The following is a 26,225-nucleotide window of genomic DNA, read 5'->3' on the forward strand; positions in this document are numbered from 1 at the left end:
GTTGGACTATAAGACCTCCAAGGTCCCTTTCCAGCTCTAATCTGATCGACTAATGGATAGATGGGGAAAGGAGGAGGGGTGGAAAAGAATAAGACAGGAAGAAACTGAGAGCAGGAGGTAAGAAGAAGCTGTTCAGAAGATTGGTTGAAGGAATGATTGAATGCTTATTCTGCATGGACCTGACATTTTTCGGCAGATTGTACTAGCTGGAAGCTCCCATGGTCCAGGCATCCACAAGGCATCGGGCCATGTTATATATTTAGTTTGCCAGCCAACAGACTGCCCTTCATCCCTTGTCCCCAGGCTGCCTGACTAAATGCCAGGATTCCTCCAAGATTAGAAAGTGATTTTAGGGTAGCAGCCAAAAATAAAAACAGCAAAGCTCTAATCTGTTCTGTTTATTGGCTTTCATGAAACTGGCCCCTTCCCCAGTCTGCATTTTCATAAACGCAATGGGACAGGGAAAAGAGGAAACAAACATTTTCCTTTATATTTATGCAAATATCCAAATCATAGTCATCTGCAGTTCTCGTGCTGAGTAAATAACGATGCTCCATTTCCTGGAGTAAAGTATGGGTTTTAATAGTGGACCTCATTTGTAAATCCCTTTGTGATTCTGAAATGCGTGAAAACTCTGGTTCTATAGCAGAATCTTGGAGTAAGTATGATATTTAATTGTTAGTGAAGAACACTTAGAAAACAGAGTAGATAGAGGTTGAGAAAATTAGAACTAAATAAACAATGCAATGTGAGCGGCATAGTGGCCTATATTCTCCTTCCACTCAGAAGGTGAGGAATTCGAATTTAGGTAGCAGCAGGCAGGTGTTTCCCTCCCAGGGAACCAAGAGGAAATATCTGCTGTGAACTCAGCTTAGGCATCAGGAAGAGCATCTGGCCAGTAAACACTCAGCTCCAACTAGTCACACTGACCCCACCCTGAATCAAGGGACCAGAGGGTCTTTTAAAAAAGAAAGAATGCAATGCCACTGGCATTATAGGATAAATACATTATTCATGTCCTGTTGAGATTGACTTCATTTGTATAGCTTATGCATCTTTTAAAATAATAAATAAAATGAGGGAGCGGCTGAAATTTCAGCACCATAGTCATTGCATTGAAATTCGCCTAATATGTCTCATAAAATCCTGGATCAAATATAGCTTCTTTGTACAGGAATGGAGAGGGTACATCCAGTGGTGGGATTCAAATAATTTAACAACTGGTTCTCTGCTCTAATGAATTCTTCCAACAACCAGTTTACCAAACTGCTCAGAAAGCTAACCAACTGGTTCTCCAGAATTGGTGCGAACTGGCTGAATCCCACCGAGTACATCTATAATCATTTGCTCTGGTGCTACTACAGCACTACTAGCAGTTAAAATAGGTTAACAGGGGCACCCAGCTTGCAACTATTTAACCCCTGAGAAATATTACATTGCAGATGTAGAATGACTTTTTCTAGTCCCACAATTAACATATCGATCAATCTGTTATGGGATATTTCTGCAAATCTCAACTTTAGAGAAAAGAGCAAAAGTTTATAATCTTTTTGTTATGACATCACAATAGGGGAGAGTGAACCTTGCCATATTTGAATGATTTTGTTCACTACAAAGTATGCTTGTTATAGTTTCCAACACCATAGCTACTAAAATCCTTTGGGTGGAAAGTTTTTATCTTTAGTAATTAATCTCCGCTGTGCTTATACTTGATTTCTTCTTATTTGTTTGAGGGGGGGGGTGGCAAAAGAAGTATAGAAATATGGTAATTTCATGAATGGAACCCAATTTTGTTAAACGCTTAGTAAAATTCCAGAAATGATACAGGCTGATTATACCCTCAAAATCTCTTCTGGAAATATCCTGAGGTTAATATTAATGAGGTTAATATTACAGCTTGGATAATCAACACTTGCACCTTCATTTTATTAAATGGTGTGTGTATGTGTCTGCAATGGTATGTGGAAATGACCTTGGGGGACAGAGGGAAGATCCACAGCCAGGGCAAGGGTCAAATAAGAGGCAGTTTAGCCCACAGCAAGAATGTAGGCATTGCATATGTCTCAGAAGGGATCATCTCTAGTTTCTTGGGCTGTAAAGGTGATGGGGAGAAAGGATGGAAGAAACTGGCAAGATTCCCTTACTGTAACCTTACTAGAATTCATTCATCTGGGTGTTCATTCATCTGGACTACTTCACTAGACTGACATCAATGGGGCAAGTCTCTTATACTCTTCCAGAGAGGTAGAAGATCTCTCCAGGCATTTTTATAAATGGCCTCTTTGCCAGGTTGGCTGTGGCTCTTTCCTGTCTCCCAAGGTCACTTCCACATGCTACAGCATCAAGTCTGAGCCTGTAGGGTGAATAGCTGGAGGTCTTAAGTTTTCTTTCCTAGAAACCCTTTAGGACTATACAACCTACAAGCTGTACATCTTGTCTTGCTTTGCAGCTTGATATTACCACTGCCAACCACATATCTTCCAGTGGGATATCTTTAGCTGGCCTCCCACCCCTACTGTCGATGGATTGTAAGAATGAAGGTTCACACAACCCATTAATATTACAGGCAAATAAAAGGGAAATTTATTATATAGTACTATCCCTTTGCATTGTGGAACTAAAAGATGTAACTAGGGAAATCGGCCTTTTCCCCCCTTGTGAGTAGATCGATCTCACAGAGATAATAAATACAATCAAACTTAATTTTTTTTAACAAAAAAGAGTGCAATCTAAATGAAAGGAATGCAAATGGGAGCCACTTTGGAGGCAAACAAAGTCCTTTCTAGTAGTGTGAAACTGATTAGGATCATTTAGGTTCCTAAGCCGGGACAGTCCTTGAATCCAGTGGTCGCCAACCAGTGGGCCGGGGAACCACTGGTGGTCCGTGAGAAAATGTTGGTGGTCCTCAGATAAATGTCCCCCCAAAGCACTCCCCCAAAACAATTAATCTGGGCGTGGCTTCAGAGATGGCATTTGCTGGTTCTCTGAACTGTTCAAAGTTTCTGCTACCAGTTCTCCAGAACTGGTCAGAACCTGCTGAATGCCACCTCTGCTTCAAACGCTCTGACATAATAAGCATTTGGGATCTAATGGAAAGGAACAGCAAAGATCTAAGTTACTTATCTTATTCTCAGATCAAAAGCATTCTCCCAGTCTTGCTAGGGTAAATTCTGTTATTTGTCTTTATACCTTTTGGCACTCCAGGGCCTGTAAAGGACTGGCTATTGACAACATGCTTTAAAAAAAAAAAAAACATTTCACCCCCCTTAAGTCTGGATTCCCCAACAGGTGTTAAGGAAAACAAACTAAACAGAACGTGCAGTGAAGTCAGATAGGAAGACAGGTAAATGTGTGAGATAAGTTTTCTAGTTAACACGCAGTAAAAATACAGATACGCTTGTGCTATCAAAATTATAATTTATTCCATTTAAGAATTATAGCATAGTCATGTAAACAGTCCAGTAGTCATATATCAATTTCAGTCAAGTCTTGTCAGGGATACTCTATTTGCAAAGTCCGTGTTGAATAGCCAATGTCAGTACACTTACAATAAATCAGTCCAATCTTCTCTCCGTTGAGAAATATCAACACACTTCTTCACTCCCTGTTTCAGCAAGAACTCAGTCTTCAATAAGCCAGCCAGTAAGAGCCAGAGAGTGCCTTGCTGCTTATATAGTACTTTTACAGCTGCACCCTTAATTACATTCCTTTAGCTTAAAGTCACATACACTTTATCTAACAAACCATGATTCATCATTTTATTATCTTTACCCAAAACATTTAGGGTAAAACAATGTTATCCCTAACACCCCCCACAGAAACAGGCCACATATCTGCAATATAAAATGGGCTTGCTAATAGAAAATTAAAGCCTGTCTCAGGCTCCAGTTTAGGAAGAGAAGCTGGTGCTATCTTGTCACAGCATGCTGATGGCAGCATAATCCACCCATCATTATTTCTTCTCTGTGGGTTTCTGCAAACTGGATTTTGCATATAATCAGCTCAGTGTCAGTGAACCCTTCTCCTTCGCCCATTTCTGGTCTCTCAAATGCTATTGGTTTGAAGCTTGGTTCTCACAGAATGAGGCGTGAGAGTACACCAAACCATTCAAAGTGATCTTTTTCAACAATATGCTTTATAAATGTTTCTTTTTGGTGTAGGGATGAAAGCTATGGTAGTACATCAGGTATCCTAGAGGAAATTTCAGTCTCAATGTTCATGTAGTTTTGCTGACTTCCTATACTTGCAGGGAAGTTTGTTGTCCGTTTTCTAGAAGGAAGTATTTTAAAATGGGATCTGGAATAGAAATGATACTATTCAATTCAAAGAGCTCAGTAGGCAGCAGACGTACATCTAGCTCAGTTTTCTCCTGGTGGTACCCAGATGGGTTAAAACTACAATTCCCAGAATTTCCAGGCAACAGTGCTCGGCTGAGAATTCTGAGAAATTTAATTCCAGAACATCTAGAGCAGTGGTCGCCAACTGGTGGGCCGCGAGAAAATTTTGGTGGTCCACAGAGAAATGTCATCCCCAGAGCACCCCACAAAGCAACTAATCCAGGCTGTGTGGGAATACAAGGCTGTGCCGCCCACATGTCCCACGGGAACCCTCCCTGCCCACTCACTCCTTATCTGGCAAACTTGCCTGCTAAGTTGCTATTTCTCCTTTTTCTGACCATCATTTGTTCTGCTGTGCCGGGAGATTGAGATTAGCTAGAAAGCAGGAAACTGTTGGATTTCTTGCTTTCTAGCTAATCTTTAGATCTGCTTAAAAGCAGAGCCAAACCTCCCTTAGGACTGAAGCGTCTATTATTCAGTGCAGACTCACTGCAAGCAAATTTTATGTGACAGACTCAGGTAGCCAATGGCAGAAACACAGATCTCTGAATGAATCTGTGATTCTGTGAGCAACTCAATCTGCCTGCCTGTTTGGCCTGATTTTGGATAAAAGTTGTTCTTTTTTATAAAAAAAACTCAATATTTACATAAATATTTATAATATTTACATACAAACCATGTCCAGTCAGTCACATGACCACCAAGCCATGCCCACAGAACCGGTTAAGAAATTTGAATCCCACCCCTGCCTGTGTGTGTGAGAGAGAGGGAGGGGAGAAGGAGAGGGAGAGAGAGGTTAGATCATTTCTCTCTCTCTCTCTCTCTCTTTTTCGTCAGCAAGCCACCATCAGTCAAAATACATATTAGTGGTCCCTGGCATTTAAAATTATGAGTTTGGTGGTCCCTAAGGTCCAAAAGGTTGGTGACCCCTGATCTAGAGGGCATTTGATTCAGGAAGCACAATAAAGACTCAGAATGCAAGGGGTAAAAAACAGACCGCAACTCACTGTATAATCTCTCTCTTTCCCTCTCTCTCTCTCTCTCCCTCCCCCTCCCTCCCTCCTTCTCTCTCTCTCACACACACACACAGTAGCAGCAGCACTAATACTACAAACAGAAGGCATTCCTTCAGTACAATCAACCTTCCATCCGTCTAAAAGTTTCTATTTCTAAACCACCCTGAAGTGCTTAAGTGTTTGACAGTGTTCTTTTCTCCTGCTTTAGCTTTCATTGCAGACAGGAGATGGTAGAATATTATTCTGAACTGTGATACTATAATTAGCAAATTATTTGCAATCGTTTTCTACGTTTTGTTTTATCCTAAAGGCTTCAGAACTCTTTTGCTTTTCCAACAAGCTAAGACAGCTGGAGGGGCTTATTTTAAAAAAATATTTGCAGGCCTATGTTAGAAGTGTATATAAAGAAGCCTTATAACTTATTTCTCACAGAAGCAATTTTGAGCAGCACACAAGAGTCAATAAAAACAGCAAATATATAAAACAGTCATTATTAAAAAGAGATTATCATCATCATTTTAGCCATTGTCCACCCACTGCTGGTTTCCAGCCAATGTAGTCTTGAGCTTTCTTTTGCTAATTGAGCAAGCAATACTTGCTGATGTCATCGATCCATCTTGTTTTAGGTCTCCTTCGTGGATGCTTTTTATCAGGTGGGATCCATTCTATGATTGACTTGGTCCACCTGCCTATAAAAGATGATATTGTTTATTCTTACAAGACCCAGAAGAGCAAACACATACAAAACACAAAGCAAGAGAACTGTTTGGCTTAAAAATAAACTTGAAAAAGAGACAGGTTATGTTTAATGAATTCACCAAATAAATATTTTTTAATATATATCTGGAGAAGAACTAGATGTACCGTGTTTTTCCAACAATACGCCCTCCCCAATAGGAAGACCCAGCATGTTTTCTAGGCATAAAATGAAATTAAGCCCCTCCCCCCAAATTTAGGCCTAGTTTAAAACATGTGAAATGGGGGGGAGGCGGGGGGGAACTTGCCATTAGGAGTGCCCCGTGGGCATCAGCCGCTCCTAACAGCCAATTATGGTGGAGCACAGAGGGCTCCCTTACCTCTCCCTTACCCGGGTCAGCAGGCGGGCAGCGTCGGCGTGGATGTCTGGCAGCGTTTCAGCCGCTTCTCAGGACTCTGTAGCTTCCACGGTTCCCACCGGTGTTGGTGGCTCTCTTGCCAGCACCGTCTCCAACAACAGCATCTGAGTCACTCCTGCTTTTCCCCTGTCCCCATAACAACAGGAAAAAAAAAGATTTTGAGGTACCTGGGAGTGCCGTGTGCTGCATTTTGGTTTAATCCCGAGCGGCTGGGTGGGCGTGAGAAGAGCCGAGCAAGCGTCTCTGCTGCTGCTACCCTTGGTGCTCCAGCCTCAGGCTCTGCAAGTTTGCAAAAGTCCAAGCGCCCAGGCCGAGCTGCAGCTGTCCCTCTCTCGGCAACGCCGTCTCCAATAACAGCGGCAGCAGCAGCAGGAACCATGGAAGCATTTCAGCCGCTTCTCAGGTGGGGGAGCTGCCTCCGTAACTTCCACGGTTCCCGCCGCTGCTGCCGCTGTTGTTGGAGACAGCGCTGGCAAGAGAGGGACAGCTGCAGCTCGACCTGGGCGCTTGGAATGCAGGAACGGGCTGCGCACCGGGACTTTTGCAAACTTGCAGAGCCCAAGGCTGGAGCACCAAGGGTAGCAGCTGCAGAGATGCAGCAGAGACGCTCGCTCGGCTCTTCTCACGCCCACCCAGCCGCTCGGGATTAAACCAAAACGCAGCGCGTGGCGCTCCCAGGTAGCTCAAAATCTTTTTTTTTCCTGTTGTTACGGGGACGGGGGGAAAGCGGGAGTGACTCAGATGCTGTTGTTGGAGATGGTGCTGGTGCGTGGGGGGGGGGGGAGAAATTAATTCACCCCCCCCCCCAAAAGACATCCTACCCATTTTTGGGGGGGCTCAAAAAAAAAAAAGGCCTGGCCTTATTTTGTGAGAAACACGGTAGAACACTACATATATCTTGGCCAATAGATCTGAATGGAAGGTGATATAATAAAGGACACTGAATGGCATGTTAAATGTGGTTGGCAGCCATTCGGCAAGCTAAGCATAATTTTCAAGAACAATCTTCCACTATGTCTGAAAAGTTTTGGAACAGTGTGTGCTACCTGCTCTAACATATGCCGGTGAAACATGGACACTAACCTCACAATCAATACAAAAGCTACAAGTGGTGCAAAGAGCCATGGAAAAAATACATGCTCAGCATTACAAGACAAGATAGGAAGCACATGCATTAGAGAACAAACAAAAGTATACGATATCATAAAGAGAGTAAAAGAATGGAAATGGGCTGGTCACGTAGCAAAAACAGGTTATAAAAGATTTAAAATCTACAGACCAAAGGAATGAGTAAAAGATCACCTACAATGGAGCCACCAATAATAAATCATTATTACCCTAAGTGCACTTTCCTATGTTCTTTCAGTCCTTTCTCTTCTTTCAGTGTTGAATGCAAACAAAGTAAGAAAAGCAGAGAACTCCACAACCTCAATTTAAATAGGGAAGTTTCAGCTAATGAAACCAGACTTAAGGCCCAGATGTTAGGTGCTACTCTATCACTTGCAGTAACCTTGGGAGAGGCAAAAGCCATCTCCAAATTTGGCAAGTGCATTTAGCTCTTTCTTCAGAAATCCCCTTTTAAAACTCCCTACACCAGGAGCCATTGCCTCCCCGTTTGAATCCTTTCAAAATATCAACATTGAAGAGTTTTTGAGAATCAAAGCAATCAGAAAGGCAGCACCATTAGTCTACCTGGGGCCTAAGATCTCTACATACATACATACATACATACATACATACATACATACATACATGTTTTCTGAGGTTTTCGTGAGTATTTGTATGTGGATCTTTGGTTGTTCGGGTTTTCTCCCGCGTAAAAGTGGAAGTATCTAGGCGATGTTTTGATGAAGTCTCATTCGTCATCTTCAGGCTTGAGTCTTCAGCTTTGTGCTTCTCGGAATAATGTGAGCTTGCAGCTGCTTCTTCCTTTTAACTGCTAGTGGGGGTGTGACTTGATTGGGTGGGGGCTTGGCTGTGTTCTGATTGGCTGTGGGGGATGTTCTGTTCAAATGGGGGCTTGGTTGTGCTCAGGTTAGTCTTAGTTACTGGGGGATTTGAGCTGGTGAGCTGTGATCCTGTTGTTTGGCTTCACGTTCGTGGTCGTGCCACATCTTCATGGTGGGCATCAGTTCTCTTCATGTATGGGTCGGAGGGGTTTGAAGCGGGTAGTGATGCAGCTGCGGTACGGCTTCTGGTCCGTGGTCGTGTCTCGTCTTCTGGGTGTGAGTCTGCTTTCTACGTGGAAGTGTGGTGGTAGCATCTTGTGTGGCCCTCGTGGGTGTGGGTCTGGTGTCATTCTTCGTGTTAGGTACTCGTTTGTTAATGAGGGCGGGTTTCCAAATGGCTGGTAGGTGGGATGTATCATCTCGTTTATTCATGCTGTGTGGGCGTTTTTCTATCTCTATGGCTGGAGTGTGTCAGCAGTTCTTGCAAGACAAAGGCATTGATGCTATGGACTGGCCCGCCCGTTCCCCAGACCTGAATCTAATTGAGCACATCTGGGACACCATGTCTCACTCCATCCACCAATGCCACGTTGCACCACAGACTGTCCAGGAGTTGGGGGATGCTTTAGTCCGGGTGTGGGAGGAGATCCCTCAGGAGACCATCCGCCACCTCATCGGGAGCATGCCCAGGCGTTGTAGGGAGGTCATACAGGAACGTGGAGGCCACACACACTACTGAGCCTCATTTTGACTTGTTTTAAGGACATTACATCAAAGTTGGATCAGCCTGTAGTGTTTTTTCCACTTTAATTTTGAGTGTCACTCCAAATCCAGACCTCCATGGGTTGCTAAATTTGATTTCCATTGATAATTTTTGTGTGATTTTGTTGTCAGCACATTCAACTATGTAATGAACAAAGTATTTAATAAGAATATTTCATTCATTCAGATTTAGCATGTCTTATTTTTGTGTTCCCTTTATTTTTTTGAGCAGTGTGTGTGTGTGTGTATGTATATGTGTATGTATGTATGTGTATATATATATGTGTGTGTGTGTGTGTGTGTGTGTGTGTGTGTGTGTGTGTGTATATATATATATATATATATATATATATATATATATATATATATATATATAAATTTGTTTTCTGAGGTTCTCATGGTATTTGTATGTGGATCTTTGGTTATTCGGGTTTTCTCCGTAAGATTGGAAGTATCTAGGCAACATTTCGATGAAGTCTCATTCATCATCTTCAGGCTTCTGTTTCAGCTCTGTGCTTCTCAGAGTGATCACCTGAGAAGCACAGAGCTGAAGACAGAAGCCTGAAAATATAAATAATATAAATATAAATATAAATATAAATAATATAAATATAAATATAAATATAAATATAAATATAAATATAAATATAAATATAAATAGATAGATAGATAGATAGATAGATATATAGATATAGATATAGATATAGATATAGATATAGATATAGATATAGATATAGATATAGATATAGATATAGATATAGATATATATAGATATAGATATATACAGAATACAGAATACAGAATACAAATACAGAAGCCTGATGATGGCAGATGAGATTCTGCTGAAACGTTGCTACAACTTTAAAAGAACTACAATGACGTGGAAAATACCCGAACCAAGCCGAACACCATAGATATAGATAGATAGATAGATAGATAGATAGATAGATAGATAGATAGATAGATAGATAGATAGATAGATATTTTCAGGCTTCTGTCTTCAGCTCTGTGCTTCTCAGAGTTATTACTCTGAGAAGCACAGAGCTGAAGACAGAAGCCTGAAGATGATGAATGAGACTTCATCGAAACGTTGCCTAGATACTTCCAATCTTATATATATATATAACAAATTTGTTATTGGAGAGGAAATAATTAATCCTGATCTCAGATCCATTGACACCATTTTTTTCTCTCCCTAATCCTAATTGCCTTAGGGAGAAAAAAAAAGATGGTGTCAATGGATCTGAGACTCTGATCCCTGTAGCATCCTCCATGCTACAATTAGGCCTGAAGGAAGAAAGTTCTCTTCCATTAAAAGCAAGAGAAGCTTTTTAAAAGCCCAGTTGCAGGAAAACATGATACCTGTTCTCCAAAAGGAAAAGAGAAAGAAAGGGATGAAAAGGTCAAAGACAAGGAAACATGTTTACTGTTCAAGAATAAAGAATCAGGCAGGAGGCCCTTTCCTAAATATCGTAGTACAGGACAATGTGGGCAACTATGACAACTTTTATGATCTGTGGACTTCAATTCCCAGAATTCTATGCTGGCTCAGGAATTCCGGGAGTTGAAGTCTACAGGTCACGTTGCTCTAGCTGCCCACTCTGTCCTAGAAGAACTGAATGTATATTCGTACTAATAGCATATTTTTATGCTCTGGCATATTCTACACGTGTATAGATCATACACAGGGAGAAAGGAGCTCTTTCTTTATGGATGTGATCTCTGTATGCATGCTGTAGAGTGGGAGGAAAATCAGAAGCTGCGGAGAAAAGGGGACGTCCAACCTAACGGCTCCTTTTCATCTTCTTGCTCTATCTTTTCTGTCCTTGCTCAGCCTAACCTCCTTGTTTCAGCTTCCCATTCTTGCTTCATAATAAGCTCCTTCCATTCTCTGCATTTCTTTATAGTCTTCCTCTCATCTTATGTTCCACTTTCCAGCTTTGCTCTTGATACGCCTTTAAAAAAACAATATGCAATTATATAAATATGCCTTATGTACCTACATATGGTCCAAAAAGTCAAGATGGCAGCCACCACCAGGTGATTGAAACTCTAATGTACGTAAAAAAAGAACAGTTTTGTCTGTATTGTTGTAACCATGTTTTTGACCTTTTGGACCCCATCCTGTGGCATCAGGCTAGCCTGCATCAAATATGATGGCTACACAGATATGCCTGCATCACTTCCTTGATACTAAGGCAGTGTTTCCCAAACTTGGGAACTTTTTAAGATGTATGGACTTCAACTCCCAGAATCCCCTAGCCAGCCATGCTGGATGAGGAATTCTGGGAGTTGAAGTCCACACTTCTTAGAGTTCCCAAGCTTTGGAAACATTGCACTTAAGAGACCCCCGTTGCCTTCCTGCAGGATGGTTTCTTCTCTATCTATAGATTAGCAACCTCTGCTCTGAGTCAACCAAGGTCAGCTAGGCACTGCCACCTGCTGTGGTCATTTTTAGTTCACATTATATTTATGATGATTGTCATGCATGAAAAAGATAATTCCAGAAAAGACTTGATGAAATGCTGAAGCTGAACCTAATAGAGAAATGAAAAACTGTTCCCCAGTTACTCTAAGCTTGTTTTGAGATTAGTTCTGGGGTCCACTGTGTAAAGGTCTAGTTACAGCACAAGTTATCATTTTTAAATACACAGCCTGGGCTTCCATTTATCTCATTGTTGATGCTTTTGTTTTTAATTCTTTTACAATTCAGAATCATAAATGTAGGATGGGAAGTTGTATACATTGATGTAATTAACAATTAAAAAGAACCCTTGAAATGTATAATCACCAGCTCCATTTAAATCTTGATTATAGACAGTATTGTTCACCCCATGTTGTTTTTACAACATCCCTGTAAGAAAAGCTGACCTCAAACATAGGGACTAGTAAACCTGAGATGAGACTACATACCAACAATATCTCCCTGCTGTAAATCTCAGTTGAGTTTCCACATGTACAATTAATCAGAATGATTTTCTTTAATATGCAACAGCATTCGCCAGCTTCAAGTCCCTATTTGAGCTTCTCAAATCCATGTAGCTGTTCTTTGGAGCAAGACTGAAGAGGCTTCCCTATGCTGACTTCTAGTGGTGGTAATATTAATTTGGGAGTTCACCCTCCAGCCTTGGATTTCTGGGTGGTCTCCTTCCCGAGGAGAAACCAGCTCAGGCCCCGCTCAGCTTTTTCAAAATCAACTTAGAGACTCCCTTGTCTTGGACACAACTTTTTATATAATATCGACTGCCTTTATCTCTCGGGGCTCAAAGGGAAGTTAAATTTTCACCCTCAAAAGAGGTAGATTCACCTGAGATCTATTGGCCCCTCAAGACGTCAGGGCGAGTCACAGCTGTTGCAAACCGAAACCGATCTGGGTCGAATGAACGACATAATTAGTTCCCTTTGGGGGAGATTATTTCACCAGCTTTGCCTCAGGGCGAAGCGTTAAAACCTGGTTGTTCGCCATTTGCACGCGTGTTTCTCCGGATAAAGCCGTCCCAAAAAAGCGGGAAGGATTTGGACTCTTTTATCCCAGGAGCCGGAGCTCAGACTCCACCGCCCCCACAAGAGGTAAGAGCGCGGCGGGGCTTTGAGACACCCACCGGCCGCTTTCCCCAGCGTGTTGTCGTCGGATCCCGGAGAGGCGGCGAAGGACCGCGCCGCGGGACTTCCCCAGCAGCGGCCGAAGCCCCCCCCCCTCTCCCAACGCACGTTAACACATGCACCGGGCGCCAGGCCAGGATCAGGCAGGTCTAGCTCGCTCGTGGAGTGAGGCGGGGAAAGCAACACGGAGCTGGCGGGAGGAGAAGGGGGAGGAGTCCGCCGTGTTTAATTCCCCTCGCCCTGCGAGCGCGGCCAAATAAAACAAAAAATTAAAAACAAAAAAGCGCCCACTTTCAACCTCGCTTCGCCGTCTGCCCCCCTCCCCGCCCCGGATCCCCGTAAGAGCGGTGAGTAGAACAGCAGCCCCGAGCGGGCAGCCCAGTGAGGGAACCTCGGAAAAGCGTCCCCCCCACCCCCTTGGGCTTAGACTCCCTCTTCGGTCTCGGCTTCTCGTGCTGCGTGGCTGAGTGCCATTTGCTGGCCGTGCGTGGCAGATCAGGGGAGGGAGGGAGGGAGGGAGCGAGGGGCGAGCGCTTGAAGAAAAAGGGGGGGAAAGGGGCGCCCTAAGGCGCCGGAAAGGGCCCGGTCGAAAGGCGACGCTGCCCTCGCCTCCTCCTGCCCCAAAGGAAGCCCCCCTCCTTTCCCTTCCTCGGGTCCCCTTGCGAGCCACAGGCCGCGCCCCTCAATGGCAGGTCTCAATGGATGGGTGCCCCTCAATGGAAGGGCTTCGCATCCAGCCGCCCTCCTTCCCCCCTCCTCAAAACCCTACGAGACACGCTTTACGCGGCTCGGTTCCCCTCACCCTCCTGCTCTCCACGTTAGCTCGCTTCTCCTTCCAGTTCCGGCCAGTCTCTCTTTCTCTCTCTCTCTCTCTCCGCTTTATACACTAAAGCCGTGATTTTCCTATTTCAAAGAGTGTGGCGGGTAGAGAGGGGAAAAAAATAGTCGTTTTTCTTTTTCATCTTCCCCGCCTTCCGGAGACTAATCGCCCGGCCGCCTTCAGAGGAATAATCTGCACGGCGTTCAGATAAAAGAGGGCCGTTTACCGGGCTCCGCTTTCTGAAGCGTGTATGCAGAGTCCGGTTTGTGGGTGCCGTTTAAAGCGACGGCGTGAGAGCGAACTGAAACCTATTTGGGATGAATTGGGGTATATCGCTTGTAGCGCTACTCCGTCGCCTGCTCCTCCTCGTTTTCCACTCGGGGCACCTGGATTGCTTTCATATAGGCTTTCATATCGACCCCCTTCTGTTGTGGCAACCTTGCCCCAGCAGTCGACTTTGGCGGGGAGGGGGGGAGTTTCCAGTAAAAAGGTTTACCTTTACATGTCACCGATTTATTTATTTGTTAAATTTATTTGCTGCCTACGGTATCTCGCCGTGGGGGCTGCTCTAGGTGGCTTATAATAACAAACAGGAAGAAAAATGAAAGGAGTGTAAACAGAACAGAGGTAAAATAACAGAACAATAAGCTAAACAATGGCAAAGAAGGAATGCAATGAGAACAATACATCAATAGAGTAGGTAATTTTTAAAAACGTACTTTTTCAGTTAGTAGTTCTATATCTCAAAGGGGAGACCCATTGAGAGCTGTATGCAACAAAATTTCGTTTTAATGTGTGCAGATTAATGTACATTCAAAGTGACAAAGTTATACCAAGTCTAAGTCTATCAGCAAAATTACTGGTTGAGGCTGGGTTCTATTCCTGATGATTTCATTGGCATGATTTTGTTGGTAAGAATAGGGGAGTTGTTTGCCCCACTCTTTTCCAGGATACTTGTTTTTAAAGTTTCCAGTCTAACTTGCAGCCTTATGATTTCCTGGTGGTCCCCCATCCAAGCATTAACCACATCCCTGTTTTTTGTTTTTGTTTCTTAATCCACAAAGCAGAGTTAGATAGTGGCATCTGAGCAAGGCAGCTGCAAAATACTTAACTGCCTGAATGCTGGATTAAACTATTGTGGAGAAAATTATACCTATCAGCTGCTAGTTCATACCTATTGTGGATTAGGATAGGAAGGCATGAAATTTTTCACCCTTTCTGTGAAAGTAATATGAGGGAAAAGATGAGTTTTTGAACGAAACACTCTGCTGATTCCCGTCTTGCCTCTAAATCTTTTTATTGTGGCATAAACTAGCCTACCCAGTTTGGTAACATCAGGATTTGTTGAGACTACAAATTTTAGGCCATGCTGGTTGGAACAAGCTTTTATGGATGAAAAAGCTTCATTTAAGAAGATTTTTTTTAAAAAAAAAAAAAAGTATGTTCAGCCTTTCGTTGTGAATTTCTCTACCATCAATTCTTAAATGTTTCCTGAATTTTTTAAATGTGATTACAAAATAGAGTAAATTATCAGACATGGAACATTCTCTACTGCACCTCTCTTGATAAGAAATTTGTATGCCTGACAGTATCTTTTACAAGCAACATCTTTCTTTGCCTAAACCATGTTCCTCAACTTTGGCAGCTTTAAGATGTATGGACTTCAACTCTCGATATTCTCCAGTCGGCGTGCTGAGAGTGAGAGTTAAAATCTTCAAGCCGCTATGGTTGAGAGACATTTGGCCCAAACTAATGATTGAAAGCGAGTTTAGTGTAGTGATGAAGGCACCAGGTTAGAAACTGGGAGACAGTGAGTTCGAGTCCTACCTTAAAAACAAAACAAAGTTGAGTGACTTCGGACCAATCACACAGTCTCAGCCATGGGAAGCTGGCAAGGACAGATCTCTTGTAAAATCTTGCCCAAAAAAACCTTGTCTAGGCAATTGCCAGGAATCAACATTGACTGGAAGGCAAAAAAAAACAAAAAAAAAGCTAATGATTAAGAGACCAAATATTTATATTGGTTATACATGGCAAAATGCCAATGGCCAGGCTTAAGTTTAAAAGAGTAGAATTTTGTCAGAAAAGTTGTACTTCTCGAGTGTTTGCCTTTGTTAAGAAACTTGTTTCAAAAACTTCTTTCTTGAAGAAAAAAAAAGGGACAATAGCAATAAGGCAAATCTTATATACTTAGTTTCAAAGGAAAAAGTTGAAAATGGCCCCATTTACTGTTTTTTTCTCGTAGTTGGTAGCAGTTGGCAGGATACATGGATTGATTCTCAGTTTCAGTGTTCTTAAGTCCGTTAACTACTTTGTACCTGTGACATTGTGTCCCACATTCTCCCTGTGTATCAGAATGGCTCTATGGTAACACTTAATTACTTCTGGGATACACAGAAGTTCTCTTTGCCAGTTCACTGCAGTATTTAATTCATATCGCCTGCAGCAATGCCTATACAGAAGAATTTTGTGCCAATTTTTTTTTTGGAGGGGGAGGAATGCATACTATTTTCAAGATCTCCAAAGGTCCTCAGATTCAACAAAGGTTAAAAACAGAGGAAAGAGTGTCAAATATATATTTGGTGACATGTAAGGTTTGAGATCAGATGCAACAAGTTGCTTAGTTGAAGACAGTTAATGAATGCATGTATCTGTTATCTTTCCATTTGCATTATAGTCTCTGTGGTACACTTTCTTAACTGTTAATTTTAGCCAGGGCAAATATGCATTTATTACAGGAATGTGATCTTTCCTCGTATGAATATTTAAATAAACCTTTTCTTTTTTTCCCATTTATTTATATATTTTTTCTTTACATACAATAAGTGCTTAATGAACAGCATACTATCTGAGTCAGTTGCTTACATAGCAATACTTTTTTAAAATCCTAATTTCTACCTCTATTATCCAACCATTGATAAAACAAATCCCATGTTTGATAGTACTCTGTGTCTTCCTTTTCTTTTATCTTCAGTGTTAATCTGTCCATTTCTTCACAGCCTAGTATTTTTTTAATTATATCTTCTTTTTGTTGCCCAAATCCTTATCCACTGAATCTCCAGGTATGTATTCCATCCCTAATCCACACGGCACCTCCTGCAAGCCACCATGCACCCTTCTCAATCCACATCAGCTATGACCTACACAGCACCTCTTGGGTAGTCCACGCACCCTTCCCAACTCATACCGGCCTCCTGTGCACCATCTCTGAGCTGCATGGTGCTACTTGCACACCCTTGCACACTCCCAGGCAACTTTCCCAGTCCATATTGCCACCACTCACACACCATCCCTGACCTACACAGCGCCTGTCACATACTCCTGTGTCACTCCCCCCCCCCCCATTGATTCTTCATGCTGTTCCCTGCCTGTCCACCCTGCCTGACCCATGCAGTACCTCTTATACATCCTTGTTCACCCTTCTCAGCCTATTCTGTCACCCTCCTCCCATGTATCCTATCTAACTCACACATTTTGTGGATACCAGAGCTTGCTTCCTGACCTACACTGCCCACCTGTGTACCCTCCCCAATCACGTGGCACATACCCTTCCCAACCATCCAGCACCTCTCACACAACCCCATATACCCCCCTCATCCCCTCTCTCACCCAGCAGCAGCCACTTGCTTGCTTGCTAGCCTCAGACTAGCAGGTGCCTCCTGGCTTCCCCCACTGACTTCTCTCTGCCAGGTTCCCAGAAGCAAAGCAAAGCCTCACAAAATATTTTCAGAAAACAATCCACAATAAGAATTCTGGGGAAAGTGTTTAGTTTGCCATCCCCAATTCAGCAAACATTTCTCTCAGTGCTAGATCGTCAATCAGTAACTTCAATATTAAGACACGGTATTTGTAACACTGAAATCATGGAAATCACGAAGAGTAAAAAAGGCACAGAAATTAGGTAACTAAGAAAAAAAGCAACAGGAAGCATCAGTCATTTATTACCTCTTATTAGAAATGAATAGGGGGATTGATTTTTGTTTTGTTTTTTACTGTCACTGGGAAAATTTCCAAGAGATTTAATTGTAAAGAATGCCAGAGAAATGGGACTTCAGATCAATTAAGCCTCTCTTACCTGATTACTCATAATGAGCAGGACCAAGCATCATGGAAAATACGATCAGTGCTACCTAAGTCTTTTTGTAAGCAATGGTATAGGTAATTTTACAACAAAAGTAGGGAACAGGAAACATCTGAATTTCCACAAATCTCCTTTTGACCCAGTTTTATTATCTAATGCAGCTGAGGCATTCAAGTTTCCAGATCTGTTCACATTTTGAATTCAGTCCAATAGAAGCTTTCAGTGGCAAAAATAAATAATAAATACCATTCTGAAAGCCTTTCTGGCTGAAGAGCAAAGTATAAATGGCCTAAATAATATATAAACGGCAGAAATATACTGATTGTTAGCTGTCCATATTACTTATTTATAATCTGTTTTGCTAACTTTTCTATATAAAGATGGTGGGGTGAGGTGAAATGTACCTTCACAGCAGCCCTGCAGAGTAGGTCACGAATACAGGTAGTTCTCGCCTTATGACTGCAATTGAACCCAACATTTCTATTGTTACCTGAGACATTTGTTAAGTGAATTTTGACCCATTTTATGACCTTCCTTGCCACGGTTGTTAAGTGAATCACTGCCGTTGATAAGTTAGTAACCCGGTTGTTAAGTGAATCTGGCTTCCCCATTGACTTTGCTTGTCAAAAAGTCACAAAAGGAGACTTTGGGACCCAGCAACAGTCATAAGTATGAACCAGTTACCAAGCAACAAAATTTTGATCACATGATCATGAGGATGCTACAAAAGTTGTAACTATGAAAAATGGTCCTAAGTCACTTTTTTCTGTGCCGTTGTAACTTTGAATGGTCACTAAGTGAACTGTTGTAAGTTGAGGACAACTTGTATTTTTATTTTACCACCATACCAAATGAATGCTGAGAGAAAAGGATTCCATGAAGCTACTATTTCGTCAAGAACAAAAGCTGAGCGCAGGTTTAATCAGTCCAGGCCTGCGCCCTATTGTAGATTGATCCTTGTAATTCTCTGATTCAGAAATGAAAATTCCAAATTTATAGCAAGAAACTAGTTAAGAAAGGCTAAAATGATCCCTTGATGGTGGATGAAGTAGTTGAATTCTGAAGTGGGAGCATGAACTGTAATACAGAATTTAAGTAGATGATGTCAATTTAAATTGCTTTTTGGCTACAGTATTTTTGGAGAGCAAACATGAAATGAAATTGTTTGTTATTAGATATTACCTGACAGAAGAATCACATTTTCTCTCCAAATAAGCTACCTTTAAACTTGGTGAGTTTTCAGTTTGCTGAGAACATGGTGATGGAAGCAGTCGAAGGTCTTTACTCCACAGGGGAGAATTAGCTTAAATCCATCTCCTTTTCAGATTATTATCGACAGCTCAATGACCCCAAAAGTAATTTCAGAGAATCCTTTAAAATCTAAAGAGAAAAAAGTATTTTGCGCACTAAATGAAAAATGTCCAAGTTTCCATATCAATATTAAGGCCAAGATAAGCAATTGAATCAACTATGAAATACTTCTGATTTGCCATAATAGTTTTTTTTTTTTGTACTATTACTTGCACCTTTTCACCTTTTTATCATTTTATTCCTGTAGTACTGTATTGCTTAATTGGGGAAAAAAGAACAGTGATCATAAAAAAAACAACAGGTCTTTCACCTGGATGAATGCTGCTTATTGATTGCATAAATTAAGCACTTCATCAAAAATTTAGATAACTTATATATTACATTTAAAGGACTGCTGTATTGTCAATGGAATGTTGCCCCAGCCTTAGTGATTCATCAAGCAAAGATTTGTTAATAGAAAGTTAAAAAGTATCAATTATCTAGATAGAAAAACATTTTCCAAAAGCAGTTATTCCCCAGCCCTAATTCCAAAATGATATGGATTAAGGAGTTGGATTTGGGGGTAATTGCTTTTCTGCATTTCTTGGCAATCGGATAGCAACTCAATTTTGTTTTTCAGTGAGAAGTCAGACTGCGTTTTATTTTTTTGACCAGACAAAAAAGAAGGAAGTGGTCTAACTTTAAATCTTTTAATAAAAAGATAGATTGGGCCTCCCTGCATCTGCTGTTCGGAAGAGAAGGGAGACAAGAGGGTTGTAGGAATGAATAGATTTTCCCACCCAATTTGGCTTCATGGTTTCATTCAATACACCCACTCATACATACAAAACACACCATGGCCCTTTAAGTACATGGCTCTGTAAAAGTACTTTTTCCAAAGTGACAATTAATTGATATAATAATATAATAAATAATAATTTATTATTTAATAATATATTAACTTATTTACATAAATGTGATAGATAGATTAGACAGAAAGTAGGTAGATTTTGAGGAGAAACACATTTTAAACATCCATGCTCAAAAGGTTTGTCCAAAATGATATTTATACACATGAGGATATTCAGTTGTGGGAATTATCAATAAAGCTAATAGTAAGCCAGTAGATCTTCATGCTATAGATTGGCAATGTAACATTAATTTTTTAAATACTGAGGAACCAGTAGGAACATTCTACAGAATTTTCTCCAATATTTTGCAATAAAGATGCCAGCATTGTACAGGTTGCAATCCTTCATTTGGTGATGGTTTGAAGTTACAACAGCCCTGAAAAAAACAAAAAACTTATGACCAGGTTTTGTGACACTTAACAACCATTGCAGCATCTCTATGGTCACGTGATCAGAATTCAGATGCTTGGCAACTGGCATGTGTTCGTGACAATTGCACTGTCCCGGGGTCACATGATCACCATTTGTAACCTTCCCAGCTGGCTTCCGACAAGCAAAGTCAATGGAGGAAGCCAGTTTCATTTAATGACCATATGATTCACTTAACAACTGCAGTGATTCACTTATAGATACGATAAAATAGGGTACAACTCACTTAACAACTTTCTTGCTTAGTAATGGAAATGTTGGGCTCCATTGTGGTCATAAGTCAAGGACTACCTATACTGCCAAATTCTGTAAATTAAGGCAGACGGCTTAGTTAGATCAGATCTTAACAAACTGAAGACCAGGAAGTGAGTTAGAGATGAGTTAAAGTTGCCCTGTTAGTAGAGAAGGTTTGAAGAGAGTACAACCCCTACAGAGTCAAGATTCCTTATTGTATATGAATAATGTAATTACAGTTAGGACTATAATTTCAGTATTTCTTCATTCCTTTTTTGTAAAATTCAACCGGAATGGAGAGTCTCTAACTTTCTTCCATGTTTAGGTTTAGTTCACAAAACATATTTGACCAGGCTAAATAGGATTGGATGATGTGTGGCTCACTGTGCTATGAATCAGACAATACAGTAGTATTAAGCAAACGTTTTGTTTGGGCAAAGAATGTTTTATAAGCACTGTTTTATAACATTGGTTTAGCATGTATGAACCCAGCCTCAGGCTTTCTTAAATCATGCTTAAGGCTAGAAAAAAACCCAGGTTTGTCATGTACGCTAACCTACCAAGATCCTACCACGTTTCCCCAAAAGTAAGACCCATCTGGAAAATAAGCCCTAGCGTGATTTTTCAGGATGCTTGTAATATAATCCCTATTCCAAAATAAGTCCCAGTTAAGATCATCAACCATACAGATGCAATTAGTACTGCATTTCCTCCAAAATAAGACCTAGTTGAAAAATAAGCCCTAATGTGTATTTTGGAGCAAAAATTAATATAAGACCCAGTTTTGTTTTCAGAGAAACACAGGTATAATTGCTTGGGAAACAGTTAGCCAAGCAACAATATTTTGCAGGGAAATAATTTAAGCAATGAATAAATATATCCAAAGGCCTAGTTAACTCAATAATAATAATAATGACCCTTGAAGCTAAGCTTGATTTTGTTCTGGCGATCCCCAGGGCTATTATCGGATTCATGATGTTCAGTCATAGAATGGCTTTGCTAGGACCAGCTTGGCCACCCTTCTGCATAAATGGGACCTTTTACCAGCCTTGTATACTCTTTCCGCTAATCCCCTTTCGGTGCCGTTTCTATTGCATGGACTCCTTTCGGGAGAGTTAGTGGTAACAGAACTGATGTCACTACTTCCCAGCTGTTACTTAGAAGCAAAACATGTTAGGTCACAAATCTGAATAGAAACCGTGCCTAGAAAAACAGATCAACTTCAGGTGCCAAAATACCTTTTGAAAAATATGCCTTCGGGGGAAGAGGCATTGAGCAGTGAGGAGAGCTAAACAAAGCCTTTAGAAAAAAAAAATAAGAGCACCCCATCTTTGAACAGTGAATACAGTTTGACTGGGATCAGAACTTATGGCTAACTAATGATTCCATCAATTATATCAAACCAACCATTTTCCTGTTGCGGCCTGTGTTTTCATGGGATTGGTAGGAAGGGTATATGCCAGGGGTCCCCGACACCCAGATTGCAACTCACTACTGGGCTATGGCCTGTTTGGAACGGGGCTGGGCAAGTGGGGGGCCGGTGTGCACAGGCTGGTTCCCTTCTCACTCCCCCCACCTCTGGGCCATCAAGTCATATGCCATTGGTAGGTGGCTTTAAAGCCGATAATGGCAAACGTGAGCAAGTTCGTTCCTTCCATATCCCTTCATGTTTCCTTTCTGCTCTTTTTTTCTAAAGACTGCCAGGAAGGAGGAAAATGCTTGCCAGTGGTCTCAATTAGTCACTGGGAGGGAGTAGGATGTTTTAATTAGGCCAAGGACAGCATAAGGCCCTAGAGCATCAAGCCGATCATCTCCAGCTAGTCCACATGTATCATATTTTCTCTACTAGATAATCCGGGACTTGGCTTGCTTTGGAAAATGTGACTTCCTAGAAGCAGCACAGAATTAGGGGGAAGAACATGTAAATTGCCTGCTGCCCTTTAAACAGGAAGAAGCAAATGCATTGAAAGTATCCTTAAGTGATCAGTCATTAGCGGCTGTGGGCAAGGAAGCAGCCCGTGTGTGCCAAAAGCAGGCTGTTGTGTTGTATCCTATTGGTGCTTTGATGTGCCTGCTTGCTTGCTAGCAAATTGCAGATGGCCATGAATGTGTCTTGCCTACAACAGAGCATTTATGGTTTTAATCTGCAGATTTAGCTAAACCTGTAGAAAAATGATTCAGTTCCAAAGGGATTCAGTAGCTCTGTCAGTGCAGAAGAGAATGCTGAGTATCACTCCTTAACTCTTTATCTTCTCCTATAGAAGCAACTGCAGAATATTTATACCCAGTAGGTTATATAATATATAATTAAATGTAGATATTGTGCTCCAGTGAACATTAGAGTAAACTACCTAACATTAGAATTTCAGTTGTTGGACTAAATAGAGTCTCTCTGTGTGTAGCACAGTTATTTAGTCCCAGTTGTATTTGCTATGCTAGCTGATCTGGTAGCAATTCATCCTAATGTGCAGGATTTGATTAAGCACCCAGGCAATGTGAGTGAGCTGCTATATGTAAGGATTTGGGAACATCTGAAAGTACGGAGATAGGGAACATGAGTCTCTCTTAATCAAGTTTTCTTGATTAAGATTCCTATCCTGGTGACTCCATGGAGAAGTTGATTGTCCACCCTGAAGTGAACCTGGCTGAGGCCATCTTGGAGGTTTCAGGTTGCCACAAAGCAGAAGGGACAGGGAGGGGGGAAATAGCTAGAGGGGTTTTTGTAGCCAAAACAAAGTTTTCCTGTGGGAACCAAGGACATTCCGTCAGGTGGCTGGCCAGGGGAGGAGTGAAGTAACCAAGCAACTGGACAGTACCTTGATTAGACAGCATGACTTGGGGGAAAGGGGAAACTTTGAGTGTTTAATTGGGTGAAAGCCATGGGAACTTTCAGAGTCGATTTTCACCAGTTGTACCAGTATGATGTATCCAATAAATTGTTCTATGAGGAATATGCCTGCCTCAGAGTTCTGCTTTCTATGGGTGCATTACTTGGAATGCTGACATTGATATTACATGATACACTGATAGGCCATTTCTGGATTTTCATTCAGTTACTCAGTCTCGCCTGCAGCTTGCGATATCCTGCTAGTCTCCCATTCAGGGACTAGCCAAGGATGACCTTGTTTGGTTTTCTTTCAATCTAGGTTAAAAGTATTTGGTCATTGAGCCATGGCTTGTTCTTATAAACCTTGCCATTTCCAAAGCCATCAAAGAAATGTACTGCAATCCTGCCTCAGTAATAGAACACTTTGAAAGTCAAGGGCAGAAAATAAGAGAAGCAGGACCACACCCACGTAAGAAATGAAGGCATGAAAATTCCTAATATGCAAGGTTTGGCAACAGTAATTCAAAATTATGCAACCTTAAAGCAGAATTTATCTTGTGTGGGTTTTTTTTTTTTTTTTTTTTTTGACTTCAGATAAGTAAAAGAAAGTGAACTCTTTCAAACCAGAGTCATCCCATGGTATCCCATACATGATCGCATGCATCATAGATGTATCTGCAATATAGTTTTCTTAGCAGCATTATAAAATTCTATTGTTGTTGCCTTTTTCAAGAAGTTTTTAAGACTTCCCAGTTTGGGTGACAGTTCTTAGATTCTCTGGTCGTCTTCCATCCACGTACCAGACCTCACTTTGCTTAGCTTACTTTAGAGTCCCTTCAAACCCATTGGAGACCCAAGTCCACTGAACCTTATGTTCTTTTTGAAACTACACAAGGGAATTGTCAGGAATTCTTCTGGCCTGAGTTCCATCATGAGATATCCAAGTAGTCCTTGACATATGACCATAACGGAGCCTGCCTATAATAGTTGTTACGTCATGACGGTCTTAAAAATGGGTTGGTCACATGACCCAATTTTAAATGACTTTTTTGTTAAGTGAATGCTGCGGTCATTAAGCAAACCACTGATTTGTTGTAGGCATGGCTTTGCTGAAAACAGAAAATAAGTGCTGTTATTTGGCAAAGGTATTGTAAAATATGGTCATATAACCACAGGATGCTGCAAACAGCCATAAATGCAGCTGCGTTGCTCAGCTCTGAAGCTAAGTGAGCCTCTGGTGCAGTGGTTAGAGTGCAGTATGCAAGCTACTTCTGCTGCAGCCAGCTGCCTACAATTTGGCAGTTCAGATCCCACCAGGCTCAAGGTTGATTCAGCCTTCCATCCTTCCGAGGTGGGTAAAATGAGGAGCCAGATTGTTGGGGGCAATAGGCTGACTCTGTAAACTGCTTAGAGAGGGCTGTAAAGCACTTTAAAGTGGTATGTGAGTCTAAGTGCTATTGCTATTGCTAAATCACATGACCATGGATCCTTGTAACTTTGGATCTGGGTCGTAAGTCCCCTTTTTCGGATCTATCGTAACTTTGAATGGCCTTAAGTGATCAGTCATAAGTCAAGGACTATCGAAATAAAATGAGGTGATAGAAGTTACAGGTAGTCTTAAGGTAACCTTTATTGTCATTTTTTTCTGTGGGCACACATTAAAAATGAAATTATGTTGCCTGGTCTCAAAAGCGTACTCATACATAACACACGTATAGGCATGTTACAAATATACATATGTACTGTGTATACCTACGCCCTAACATATCAATATTAATCACTGTCCATCTTGAATACATAGCAGTAGGAGGAAACTTGAGAGTTTACAAGGTTGATGCTATATGGAACAAAACTCTGTCTGAATCTGGATGTTCTGCTTCGGTTGCCACGAAGCCTCCTCCCAGAAGGTAACCAGGAAAAACAGGTCGTGTGAAGAGGATGTGTAGCTTCCCCGATAATTCAATTTACAACCATTTGTTTAGTGGCTGTTTGAAATTACAACAGCACTGGAAAAAAACTGACTTATGACCAGTTTTCACACTCACTGTTGTTACAGCATCCTCATGGTCACATGATCAAAATGTGGACACTTGGCAACTGGTTTCTATTTATGATGGTTGCAGTACCCCGGGGTCATGGGACTGCCTTCTGCCACCTTCTGACAAGCAAAGTCAGGAATGGGGAAGCCAGATTCATTTAACAACCGTATTACTAACTGTAGTGAGTCGCTCAACAACTGTGGCAAGAAAGGTTGTAAAATGGGGCAAAATTCACTCAACGGCTGTCTTGCTTAGCAACAAAAATTTTGGACTGTTACAGTCATTATAGAGCTACCTGTATCAGTATTTTTTTGTCTTCCTCCCTCCCCCGAAGATAAGTGATTAAACTTCCACCAAGCTCTTAATAGTCTCATGGGAAAACTTGCAAATAAATACACCAAAGGCACCATTTGAGTTTAAAAGGGTCCTATCCGTGGCATCTTATCCATATTCTTCTTGCTGCATAATGATACAGCTTCCATTCTTTTGGTTCAGGGAAGCTGTTCTGGTTGATGCTTCTATTCCCCTGTATAGCTAGTTGGTTTCTTTTATTTTGTGTCCCAATAACATGCTTGCTAGGTGCTGGGTGATGTTGTTTTCCCCTTCGTTTCCAACAATTCGGAGCTGCAGATTAAAATGTCCTGAAATGTCTGCTGCACTGAACAACAACAACAACAAAAGCTTAACTCTCCAAAGTCGTTTCCTTTTATAAAGACTGTTTTGGCTACCCCTCTCATAGTCTGTAATTATTTATTTATTTGAAAGATTTGTGGACTGCCATTTAAAATAAAATCTCCCAAGACATCTCTCTG

At 41.4% G+C, this 26,225-nt stretch overlaps 1 protein-coding gene and 1 long non-coding RNA gene across 5 annotated transcripts in view; one reads left to right on the plus strand and one right to left on the minus strand.

Moving 5' to 3' along the window:
• Positions 1–26,225, plus strand: part of STEAP3 (STEAP3 metalloreductase) — a 65,560-nt gene that overhangs the window by 22,242 nt on the left and 17,093 nt on the right. The window contains exon 1 of one of the 3 annotated variants that reach the window (XM_087950152.1): positions 12,541–12,749. The exons of 1 other annotated variant lie outside the window; for it this stretch is intronic. The gene's annotated coding sequence lies outside the window, so the exon portion shown is untranslated. Of the gene's footprint in view, positions 1–12,540; positions 12,750–12,939; positions 13,130–26,225 lie in introns of those variants that run through there. One more of the 3 variants, XM_087950154.1, reaches the window with a different exon arrangement.
• On the minus strand, positions 3,815–13,913 carry LOC148133182 (uncharacterized). Of its 2 annotated transcripts, XR_015746556.1 has the most exons (3): positions 13,585–13,904; positions 5,891–6,042; positions 3,815–4,296 (listed from the first exon to the last, which is right to left on the minus strand). It is a non-coding gene; the product is annotated as an uncharacterized LOC148133182 (long non-coding RNA). The 2 variants fall into 2 exon arrangements; XR_015746557.1 differs by lacking the exon at positions 3,815–4,296 and having other exon boundaries at positions 5,829–6,042; positions 13,585–13,913.

Source organism: Notechis scutatus, chromosome 1 (assembly GCF_049901735.1).
Source record: "Notechis scutatus isolate UNSWTSFEM ecotype Mainland chromosome 1, rNotScu1.2, whole genome shotgun sequence".
Lineage (NCBI taxonomy): Eukaryota > Metazoa > Chordata > Lepidosauria > Squamata > Elapidae > Notechis > Notechis scutatus.